General features: G+C 44.7%; 1 protein-coding gene across 1 annotated transcript in view; it reads left to right on the top strand.

Annotated features, from left to right (window-relative positions):
- Window positions 1-13,144, top strand: part of snapin (SNAP associated protein) — a 93,575-nt gene that overhangs the window by 46,937 nt on the left and 33,494 nt on the right. The gene's annotated exons all lie outside the window — the stretch shown is intronic.

Raw genomic sequence — 13,144 nt, 5'->3', positions numbered from 1 at the left:
AGACACACGAGAGACCAGGAGACACACGAGAGACCATGAGACACACGAGAGACCATGAGACACACGAGAGACCATGAGACACACGAGAGACCACGAGACACACGAGAGACCACGAGACACACGAGAGACCAGGAGACACACGAGAGACCAGGAGACACACGAGAGACCAGGAGACACACGAGAGACCAGGAGACACACGAGAGACCATGAGACACACGAGAGACCATGAGAGACCATGAGACACACGAGAGACCATGAGACACACGAGAGACCATGAGAGACCATGAGACACACGAGAGACCATGAGAGACCATGAGACACACGAGAGACCAGGAGACACACGAGAGACCATGAGACACACGAGAGACCAGGAGACACACGAGAGACCATGAGACACACGAGAGACCATGAGACACCGACCTGCAATGATCTATACGTGAAGAAGTTACAAACAGTCTCCTCTCATTGATATAAATGGGGTGGACTATTAGAGACACATAGTAGTGTAACAATACACCTGGATCCCCTCTCTGAAGCTGTCTGCAGCTCTCTCCCTCAGTACCGTATCCCCATCAGTCACTTACATCCAAACACATGGAGAAACAGGGTCCAGGTTGAAAACTACCAAAGCTATCCTTAAAAATCTAAGTTCCTTCTTGAGCTCGGTGACGGCGGTTGACTAAACAACTTCACCTGAAGACATGTGGATCCTGTATGAACCAGCAGGTGGCGGCATTAAGCTGTGAAACATGAGTCAGATGAAGAGTCGGCTGTGTTGAAAGCTGCTTGTCAACTTTGTGAAGGTGTCGAGGAAACATAACACCAGACGGTGTAACCAACTATACTGTGTATATACATCTATATAATGAATTCTGCTTTACATCTTTACATGATCTCTTCATGATGACGTCATGTTTGGACTTGTCAGATGTACCAGTTGTGTGTTCTGACTACAGCTTTATCTATATTCACCCTTGTGGCCATGGGTTTAGATCAATGAGCTACAAGTCCACGTGTTTTCTACAATTTCATTGAGCAGACGTTTTTGTCCAAAGCGACGTACATCTGAGAGTTCGTACAACACAAAGCAACGATCTAGACGGGAGGGAACAACGTGAGGAAGTGGCAACAACAGCTTCAAGTCCGATCGGACGCAGGTGCTGAGAGGCAACGCACAGGGGCAACGCACAGAAGCAACACACAGGGGCAACGCACAGGGGCAACGCACAGAAGCAACGCACAGGGGCAACGCACAGGGGCAACGCACAGAGGCAACGCACAGGGGCAACGCACAGAGGCAACGCACAGGGGCAACGCACAGAGGCAACGCACAGGGTGGACAGAAGCAGATATATATTTTTTTTTCATCATCAACACCATCAGTAGCATCAGTGTCATGGTCATGGTCATGGTCATCGGGGCTGAAGCCTGTCCTCAGCTGGGCGAGACGCAGCGTACAGCCGGACAGGTCACCAGTTCATCACAGGGCTGACACATACAGACAGACAACCATTCACATCCTCCAGCGATGTCGAGTCCTCCAGTGTAGATGATCTGCAGGTGTGTGGGAGACTCAGAGAGACATGCCAACACAGAGAGGTCCAGCCGACCAGCGGCTTCCAACCTTTCTGCTTTGAGGTAAACAGGACTAATAGCTGCTCTAACTGCGCTGCAATCTGAATGTAGTGAATGTGGTTGCTGCCTCAGCAACCCTCCAGCGGCTCCCACACACTCAAACTGCTGAGCTGATGTCAGCTGGACCACGAAAAGAGGTGAAAGCAGCACTTCTCCGTTTGAGTCAAGGTCAAGGTGTCAGACTCTCTGTCAGCAGATCAGCTGAGAGAGATGTTGATGTAAACTCAGTAACAGCCTCCAACCTGCAGCAGGATGAGATTATTTATATGAAGATGCAACCTAAAGTTCTTCTTACTAATGTTTTATAACTGACCTTTAACCCTCTGAGACCTACGACCGACTTTACTGTACAAACACTCTAATAATCCTTATTTAAATCATTACGTTTTTAAAGTTGTAAAACGCTCTAACAGCTGAATCCAGAGTTATTTCCCTTCCTCCGTTCATGTGAGTGAGACCCAGACCGAGGCTGGAGAGCCAAGTCGTGACGACGGCGTGACGTTGGGACCCCGTGACCGAGTCATGTGACTGAGCGGACGCTACTGCACATGTTCCACGTGCCCAAAGATCCGGGTACTTTTCCAGACGGAAGTCGAGCCGTTTTGTCTTCATGCTCCACTGAGACACTCTGATAGGATGAACGGAGCCCCGCCTCCAACGCTGGGTCCAGTTCTCTTTATACATCCGGGGTAGCGGGTCACAAACGTTCTCATGTTCCAGCTAAACCGTGCACTACCAGATGATTCTGAGAACATGTGAGGAGAGAAATAGGCATTACAATAACAGAATATTGATTCATATTTGATCAGCGCTGCCTAGTTTCACCGTTTGGTCGGAGTTCAGAGTGATTGACAGCCGGCTCTCAGAGACGGCAGCTGGACAGCAGACCTCAGATCAGCTCTGACTGCTTGTTTTCCTCCGGTCTGTGAAAATTTGCAGATGCCGTTAGGAGCACCGGAGGACACCGGAGGAACATGATTATTTTTCAGGTTACCTGTCTCATGCACTACTGTCAGGATATAGTGACCGTTTTATAAAACTAACTTTTATAATAATATTTGCTCCGTTTCTACTACTGCAGCTTTAAATCAGAAACAAACAGCCTCTCAGGGCTTCAGTAATCTGATCACTGATGTTGATAATTCATAATCATCACCACAAACAAATAGTGATCAGAGTTATTGTTGTGTGTGTCACACTCAGGAAACATGTGCTGGTTCTTTGTCTTTCCAGTTAAACATGTCGAGGTTCTCCGAACTGCTGCACCTCTCTGAGTGTCTGTGTGAGGAAAACACATTACGCAACACAAAGGCTGTAAACAGCAGGTCTGAGGACGCCGCTGTTACTGCAGTACAATGTGTGGCAGCGGGTGGGGCCGCTCTCTAGGACAACACCATGTGGAACGTGTTGGAACGGAAAGTCCTCTGAGTGTTTACCCACAGGTATGTCCTCAAGGACGGACACACAGCAGCTGGAGGACATTTAGAGAGGTGCATGCTGCAAGTGACCAACAGTCAGCAGGAGACTCCAGTGTGACCTTCCAAAGGCATTTCAAGGACAACTTCCCTGAAATGAAATGGAACAGCGTTGTTGTGTAGCATTGTGTAACTGCAGCTGTATGCCGTCACTACCGACGCCGTCTCGTCTCCAGTCCGTCCAGTGGTTTTGGTTTTGCACTTTGTAATAGTTCAAACTTTAAAGCATCGGTAAGCTGTTGCTCCCCAACTCTTTAAGACCTGTGAACCCGCAAAGACTACGTCAACACTGTGGGACAGACACGTGTGTGTTAAAGCAGCAGTGGTCACTATATCCTGACAGTAGTACATGAGACAGGTAATCTGAAAATAGTCATGTCCCTCTGTGTCCTTCGGTGCTCCTAACAGCATCTGCAAGATTTCACAGACCGGAGGAAAACAAGCAGTCAGAGCTGATCTGAGGTCTGCTGTCCAGCTGCCGTCTATGAGAGCCGGCTGTCAATCACTCTGAACTCCGACCAAAAGGTCAAACTAGGCAGCGCTGATCAAATATGAATCAATATTCTGTTACGTTGATGCCTATTTCTCTCCTCAGGTGCAGGTGTTTTTATTGGGAACATGTATATTCAACGATAGAATAAAGAACACGGCAGCACATTAAACCAATGAGATGAATATAAGGGCTGCAGAATAAGGGAGTTCAGTAATAATGGCATAATAAAATCACTCTACTCCACCCAACATAATTGTTGGTAATAAAAATACTCTAATCTGATAATTGGCCAATTATCAGATTAGAGTTCATGGAGGTCAGTGACTTCCATCTTCTACAGAAGTTATCAGAGTGTTTTGATCTAAACAAGAAGAGGCTGAGGATGGATCAGCACACTTCCAGTGGAGGAGTGATGCAAAATAAAATTCTCTCTTTTAGTAACTGAATCTGACACCAACACGTGCAATCAAGGGAACTGGGATTCAGGACAATATTCAGATCTCTGTTCTCTAACTGGGCAGGAATCAAACGTGGCTGTGATTTATAGCAGACAGTGTGAACACTCGTCTCATGGATCGTCTCATGGACCGTCTGTGTTTGCAACTCAGTCTGCTTTTTGTAAAAATGTAGTCAGATGAGCTTTGGCATTTTCATTTGTAGCGAGCTGTAAATATGGACTGTGACCACAAATGCAATGAGGAACAAAGAAATGCAAGAGAGTTCCTCTGGAGGTCCTCCTGGCCTCGTGGTGAAACTTGTTTTGCAGTTAGTTTGCTGAAGGTGCAGCCAGACATTCCTCACTCCTGTTTACTCCTTCCTCCCTCTTTCTCTCACACACACACACACACACACACACACACACACACACACACACACACACACACACACACACACACACACACACACACACACACACACACACACACACACACACACACACACACACACACACACACACACACACACACACGTCCCACCCAGCTCTGTGTGTGTGCAAAACAAAACATCTGTGATGCATGTTCCACCTTGTCTGCTGTGTTTGGCTGTGGAGGTAGAGAAGCTGTGTGTGTGCAGGTGGAGGTAGAGAAGCTGTGTGTGTGCAGGTGGAGGTAGAGAAGCTGTGTGTGTGCAGGTGGAGGTAGAGAAGCTGATTGCAGGTGGAGGTAGAGAAGCTGTGTGTGTGCAGGTGGAGGTAGAGAAGCTGTGTGTGCAGGTGGAGGTAGAGAAGCTGTGTGTGCAGGTGGAGGTAGAGAAGCTGTGTGTGCAGGTGGAGGTAGAGAAGCTGTGTGTGTGCAGGTGGAGGTAGAGAAGCTGTGTGTGGAGGTAGAGAAGCTGTGTGTGGAGGTAGAGAAGCTGTGTGTGGAGGTAGAGAAGCTGTGTGTGTGCAGGTGGAGGTGGAGGAGCTGTGTGTGCAGGTGGAGGTAGAGGAGCTGTGTGTGCAGGTGGAGGTAGAGAAGCTGTGTGTGCAGGTGGAGGAGCTGTTTGCAGGTGGAGGTAGAGAAGCTGTGTGTGTGCAGGTGGAGGTAGAGAAGCTGTGTGTGGAGGTGGAGGAGCTGTGTGTGCAGGTGGAGGTGGAGGAGCTGTGTGTGCAGGTGGAGGTAGAGAAGCTGTGTGTGTGCAGGTGGAGGTAGAGGAGCTGTGTGTGCAGGTGGAGGTAGAGAAGCTGTGTGTGCAGGTGGAGGTGGAGGAGCTGTTTGCAGGTGGAGGTAGAGAAGCTGTGTGTGTGCAGGTGGAGGTAGAGAAGCTGTGTGTGTGCAGGTGGAGGTGGAGGAGCTGTTTGCAGGTGGAGGTAGAGAAGCTGTGTGTGCAGGTGGAGGTGGAGGAGCTGTGTGTGCAGGTGGAGGTGGAGGAGCTGTGTGTGCAGGTGGAGGTGGAGGAGCTGTGTGTGCAGGTGGAGGTGGAGGAGCTGTGTGTGCAGGTGGAGGCTGGTTGGTGGCGGATTGTGTGTAATCTGTTGATCCAGTTGGCGGCTGGATGGCTGTTTGTCAGTGTTTGTCAGTCTGGGCATGCTCAGACGTCTCCAGACTCCAGTCAGACTGTTGTTGTCTCTGACTGGAGAGAGAGAACCGCCTTCAGGCTACAGGTACAGGAACTATGAACTCCTACTAAAGCTGCCTGGCTCCAGCTCTGCTTTCCAGGTTCCTCGCTGGAGAGGCTCAGGCACACCTGGAAGCCGCTGGACGACCTCCTGTAATCGAACCTTTATCTCAGAACATGTTGTGCTGCTTACATGGTGCATTCTTCAAGATGAGTAACCACAAAGTAATGACTCACTGATGCAGTGCACGAAGAACGGAGAACGGGGGAGAGACCGGGCCTCGGGACGGGCCTCGGGGCCACGGCGGATTTCTGCTTTGGGGCCCCCTGGTGGAATAATCCAGCTCTGCATAACGAGACCAAAAAAACAATAGCTGCCTGAATATTCAGACAATATAAACCAAATTGATATAATATCAGAAAACATGTCCAGTCCAGTTTTTTGCCATTTGAGAGTTCAAAGAAAAGCTGACGTAAATATCTCCAAGATGAAATCAGTTTTGACTTTCAAAGATGCAGAAATGGTTCTACATGTTATTTATTTGAGACTTCAATAACAGCATTTTATTATTTTATCTTTCCTAGCTAGATTGATCAATAAGGGCGTTTCTGAGCACTTTCTAGAACAGAAGTGATCGCCAAAAATTCAATAAAAGTTTTTGATCCCAAATCACAGCATGTCTTTCTCTCTGGTGTTCCTCAAGGTCTTGGTGTCTTAATGTGGTATTCTGGAGGGATTATTGATCATTTTGATCAATAATCCAGTGGTAACAAAAAGGTTAAATTTAGCACCAAATCTGTGGAACAAATGGTATCAACCCAAACACTGCTGCAACAACTTATGAGACATAATAGAGCATGGAGATGACCATCATATACTTCTATCATCATGCTCTAAACCCTGATACACTTTTGACACACAGTGCTGAGCTGCATCTCAGATTAACCTTCAGGTTCTCAGCTTTCAGATGATGATCACCACTTCTATGTGACATCTACTGTTGACCTGCTATCTTCCCCTAAACACCCCCTGGACCTCATAAAGAAGACTAAAGCAGGTCTATGGAGTGGGAGAGGTTAATAAGGGGGAGCAGCAACAGTGTTGACATTTACTCTCTCCGAGAAAACTTTATCGTGAGTCTGCAGAGAAATGGATGTGTGTACACAGTGACCCGCCTTTCACAGAAATCACAGCTAAATTCCAGAAGTGAAAGTAGCCTGAGCAGCAGTAATCATAGAAAGTCCCTCCTGTGTGAATCAGCAGCAGACTTCCTCCAGGGGATGAGGAGGACATGCTCGGACTGCGTGCCCCATGCATGAACAAGGACTTCAGCCAATCACAGAAGACCTGGCAGCGGATTTCAGCCAATGGGAGCTCTGCTGGTTCTCAGCTCATGAAGAGAGGAGTGTGTTTTTACTGGTTGGATGTAACAGAGGAGATTAGTGGGGAAACCTGCAGAACTTCTGAGGAGTACTGACAATATGACCAATGTTCATGGCTACATATAATTAGGATTATGTTCATAATCATAAATATGATGTGTATGAACGCCACCTTGTTGGTTACACGTTATAATACTGAGTCTGAAACACAATTAGACAAATATGATCCAGCTCAACAACAATCCAGATGTTTTTAACCCTTGAGTTAGTCCAGGTGTCAGCAACCTTTACTATCTAAACATCTGTCTGGAGCTGCAAAACATGTGATCATTGTGATGAAGGTAACACAGTTTATAGTCTAAGTATATAGTATAGAAGTCTAATGCAGTGAGGGCCAAAGAGACAATGTACTACGGATTATTAGGGCCACATTGAGGGAAAAAACATCTGAGATTTACACAATAAAGTCATAACTTTACGACAAAAATTTCGTAATGTTACGAGAATAACAAATTTTGGCCATTAACCCTAATTAATAAAATAAAAGAGAACAAAAGAGATAATAATGATCAGCAATAAAATGTTGACTAAATAAAATAGAGTAAATTAAACACTATAATGAAGATGGTAAATAAAATAAGTATAAACAATAAAAAACTAATAATATTATAAAACTATAAAACACTATATAAAAGCCAGACTAAATAGACGGGGTTTTAGCTCCTTTAGTGTTACATCGTTTTTTGCTCCTGAACTGCCTGAAACGCCTCGCTTGAAGTCCCGCCTTTTCGTCTGTAACACGGTGATGTCACCAAGTAACATATTTGCATAATGGCTAGTTTGGCAACGTTGTCAAACAGAATTCAGCTGACCAACCACAACAGAGTGGGCCAGCTGACCAATCAGAGCAGGGCTGGGCTTTTTACATTAAACCATGTACACATGTTCTAGTAGAAACCCAAAATATGCACCTGAAGATAAGCATAAAGGCTCGTCTTTAAGAGACTGACCGAGTCCATGACTGCATCTCATAACTTGTGAGACGGCTCTGAAGGCGGGAAGGAGAGACGTGTTTGTTTACATCGAGTTACGTCATCTCACTAAATGTGAGTTTCAGGCATATAATAAATGATACAGTATAATATCAGGGATGCATGCTCCAGATGGATTATGACAGAGCATAAAGACATTATTGTTTCTGTATGAGTGCTTTAGTGTGTTTGAGTCCTCGTGTTCGTCTCTGTGTGTTTATCAGAAGCATGCTTGTTAAGCTCCTGACCAGACTTGCTGTGTAAGACCGCCAACTTCCTGTCATAAATCACACTGAGGGAACAAACAGAGGGCGGATGAGGAAATGAGAAGAAACCAGATGAAACCAGCTCAGTGTGTGTGTGTGTGTGTGGGTGTGTGAGTGCATGCAGCTCTTGAATGCTAACCCTCGTGAACAACTGCTTTAGCCAAAGAGGAGCGAGGTGCTCCGCCGCCTCAGCCAATCAGAGGCCGTGTCTGAGAACGGACCGACGTGTGCAACATGCTCGTATCATGACATGATGGGAATGATGTTGTTGCTCACACACACCTGCACACACACCTTAAACAACATAGCATGTTGTGTCAGCTCAGAACAAAGACAACACAGCGGGTGTGTTACACAACCTGATCCACAGCGAGCTGTGACCTACATGTAAACTTTACTGTGTTCATTTAAATACACACCACTAGGATGTCCTGGGAACCAGGTGGTCTAAGATGGCTGTAACCATGACAACCCTGGTTCTAGTCACCCAGCGACCTGCGTTGCAAGTCATCCCAAAGTTTTCTATCAAGTTTCCACCGTCAAACTATCAGATAAATGTCAAAGAAAGGAACCAAAGGAACCTCTTCTCAACAAAGACTGCACTCTGCCCATCTTCACCAGCTGTGAGGAGGGAGAAAGAGATGCTTCATTTAAAGCCAGGTAGTGCTTAGACCTGACCTTCAGACAGATGACACATTAAAGCAGGGGTGTCAAACTCATTTTAGCTCAGGGGCCACATGGAGAAAAATCTATTCTCAAGTGGGCCGGACCGGTAAAATCATGGCATAATAACTTAAAAATAACGACAACTTCAGATTGTTTTCTTTGTTTTACTTTGGTCCAAAATAGTACAAGCACATTCTGAAAATGTACACATCACAAATAATCCTCTTGACAAAACACTTCAAGTTAGTTGAAAATTCTGAGGAAAAAATTGGTGCAATTTCAAGAACACAATGCCTCAGTGATTGGAACTTAAACTTCGTCTCAGTGTATCTACAAAGCCATTAAACTTTAAGTCGCAGCCTATCTGGGATTGAACAAAATACGAAATAAATAATAAATAAATAAAACAACTCTTCTAGGTATCAAATACCTCATTTGTCATTTCCACATATTAATCCTGTGCTAACTCAACAAACCATACAAACTGAGGTAGAAACTATTCAAGAGGGTTGAGTTACTCCCTGCCTTGTAGGCTAAACTATTTATTGATAGAAAAATAAAAGCTGTGCAATGCATGAACAATTTCAACAAACCAAACTTATGAATTGAAGTGACTGACATTATTACAGTAAATCACACACTGTTCACTTTCTTTAAATTTCCACAGAAGACAATCATTTTCACAGAACTATATCAGGGTGCAGTGTCTCATGCAGCATTTTAAGTGGGATTACCCATTGTTTATTTCACTCCTGAAATCTGGCATCTTTTAGCTTTCACAAGTGCATCAATATCAGGCGTCACATCCTGAGTGGCAGCCAATTTCAGGATGTTATTCAAGTGCTTGTTCGTGAGCCTTGAGCGCAGATTTGTTTTATTGATGCTCATTACAGAGAAAACTTGCTCACAAAGATATGTGGTTCCAAACATGCACAACACTTTTGCAGCAAGGGCTGTCAAGTTGGGGTAACGTGGCAAGAGATACTGATAAAATGTGTCCAAGCCAGCTGCAGCAAATTTGCCCTTCAAATCTGAGTCACACTGCAAGTCTATTATTTCAAGTTGGATGTTGACGGGCAGATCAGAGGCATTCGCGGTGAATGGCGAGCAAAACACTTTGAAGTCTTTCTCCAGTTCACCAAAAATCTGAAAACGTTGCTCAAACTCCCGCAATAGTCCCGTTATTTTATCTTTGAACCGCTTCATGTCTGCGGCATGTTGGGTCGCGCACACATCTTTCAGACGAGTTGCGTCTCCCACAATGACAGCTTCAACTTGAACGCACATATGCTGTCATAATACTGCGTGACAACTTTGTTGCGCCCTTGCAGCATTTTGTTCAAGTTATTCAAGTGCTCTGTAACATCCACCATAAATGCAAGGTCCTGCATCCATTCTGTGGACTGAAATTCTAACACTGGTTTGCCCTTTTTTTCCATGAACTGTTCAATTTCCTCTCGTAATTCAAAGAAACGCCTCAGCACAGCACCTCGGCTTAACCATCTTACCTCGGTGTGGTATGGCAGCCCATGGTTGTGGTCTTTCTCTCTGAGAAGGCTGTCAAACTGACGGTGATTCAGGCCTCTGGATCGGATGAAATTAACAGTTTGGACGACCACCTTCATGACGTTATCCATCTTTAATGACTTGCAACACAAAGCCTCCTGATGCAAAATACAGTGAAAAGTCCAAAAATCACGTTCTCCATTTGCAGTCTGCACTTTCTCTCTGAACTTTGTCACAACACCTGCTTTTTTCCCGATCATTGAGGGCGCACCATCTGTAGCCAGGCTGGCAGCGCGGGACCAGTCCACTCCGACCCTGTCCAGGGCGCCGACGAGTGCGGTGAAAATATCAGCTGCTGTTGTGGTATCCGTCATTGGCACCAACTCCACGAACTCCTCGGTGATGGTCAAAGTGTCATCAACTCCGCAGATGAATATGGCCAGTTGCGCAACATCTGTAATGTCAGTGCTTTCATCAATTGCAACTGAAAACGCAATAAATGACTTTACTTTGCGCTTCAATTGGCTGTCCAAATCCGCCGAAAGATCAGAAATCCTGTCTGCAACTGTGTTTCTTGTCAGGCTGATATTTGAAAAAGCCTGGCGCTTTTCAGGGCACACAATCTCCGCAGCCTTCAGCATGCATGTTTTCACAAATTCCCCCTCACTAAATGGCTTTGAAGCCACTGCAATTTCATTAGCAATAAGGTAGCTGGCTTTCACTGCAGCGTCACTGATTTCTCGGCTATGAGTAAACACAGACTGCTGTTTCTTCAGACCCGCCAACAATTCATTCACCTTCTCTCTTCTCTGTTGTCCTTGAACGTTGTTGTATTTGTCGGCATGAAGAGTCTCATAGTGGAACGAACGTTCTATTCTTTCAGCACTGAAACTTGCTGTAAACACAACAAACACACAGCTTTCCCATTCACTTCCGTGAAGAAATAGGAGGATGACCATTTTTCTTGGAACAGTCTGCACTCTGCGTCCACTTTTCTCTTTTTTGACAGAGACATTTTGGGGCAATGAGGGTGCCAAAGCACGTAATGTTCAAATCGGGCAGGCAGAATGACAAGCTAGCTCCGGACTAGCTGTAGCCTACTTCCTTAGCCCCGGTATAAACAGTTTGCTTGTGTAAGGCAGTAGCCTAAATCAGCCACCAGGTGTCGCTGGTGCGCTGTAATTCCCATCCAGAATTGCACAATAGACATGGTTGTCCCTTACAGGACACCGTAGTTAAAAGTTACGTGGGGACGCCATCTTTTTTTCTGTTTACTTTTCTTTATTACTTCGTAAGGTCAGCGTGGCGGCCCGCATCGTAGTACAATATATTAATTAAAAACACCCTTCCTGTTCATCTTTTTCTACTAAATTTATAATTGAGATGTTGCCTTTCACTTATTATCATTATAGATATGTTTTATATGTAAATAGTGGCCGTAATGTTGGCATTTTACCGTGCAGAGCAGAGCAGCCGCTCTAATACAGGCGGGAGAATTAGCCTGTTGACTTATTGTTTGCTAGCTGTCTTGTTGTTTCATTTAAATTATTTTTACATTAGATTTTACGTTAAGAGTGCCTTATATCATTTTATGTGTTGTAATTTACTTCCATGTTAGTGTTTAGTGTTTATTTTTGTAATAGAATACATTTTCTCATGGAGTTTATTTACTTTTCTTTATTACTTCGTAAGGTTGTGGACGAACAATGAGATGACAGCAGATGTTGTGGACAAATAAAGTCTTCCCGGTCTCAACCACAATCAAAAAGACTGCCGGTGTTTCCCTTAATCTGCACCACACCCCATAACACAACTATAAACACAACGCAGAGTCCCGGGGTGTGCAGAGAGGCTCCAGCACGTGGGTTACACTTGCTTAACAGAATTGGGATAAAATTGGTTATTTGTCCCCAATAAAAAATTTACAAAAATCTAAATTAAAAGCTGTATTTATTCTTAATCAACTGAATTAAATCATAAAATGCATTTTTTAACTCTTTTTGAAATTAAATTCATCAATATATTCATCAACAAAATCGGTTATATTGGTTCCTCTACACTTGATCCATTTTTCAAGACATTCCATGTGCTTTCAATACTTTGTGTATGTACTTCTGGGTTGTTTGGATCTACAAAGTTTTTAGAGTGATTTATTGTCCTGTGTATGTACCCCATTTTTTTTAATATTGAAGTAAGATTTCCAGCAATCAGAAATGATTATTGAACCAGGAGCAATATGTTTCTCAATTAAATCCAACAAAGTTTGTTCTTTTCTATCAGGTACATGGACTAAAAATCTCTTTTTTGTTTCCCTGCAAACCCCACCAAACATCCACTCCGTTTTTAGTATTTATCCTCTGTTATACTTTCTACGCGATATAACAGTTTCATCGATCTCGATCCTTGCTGCAGCGGCCCAGGGTTCGAATCCGACCTGTGGCCCTTTCTGCATTGTCATCCCCTCTATCCCCCCTTTCACCACTATCACTGTCAAATAAAGGAAAAAGACCAACAAAAAAAAATCTTAAAAAAAAAAAAAAAAAAAAATTTTTTTTTCCTTTTTATGCTTTGCAAAATCATCTCGCGGGCCGGATTAAACCCGTTCGCGGGCCTGATCCGGCCCGCGGGCCGTACGTTTGACACCCCTGCATT

Source organism: Sebastes fasciatus, chromosome 17 (genome assembly GCF_043250625.1).
Source record: "Sebastes fasciatus isolate fSebFas1 chromosome 17, fSebFas1.pri, whole genome shotgun sequence".
Classification (NCBI taxonomy): domain Eukaryota; kingdom Metazoa; phylum Chordata; class Actinopteri; order Perciformes; family Sebastidae; genus Sebastes; species Sebastes fasciatus.
Note: the sequence above shows the minus strand (reverse complement) of the source record. Positions and strands in the feature narration are given on the sequence as shown.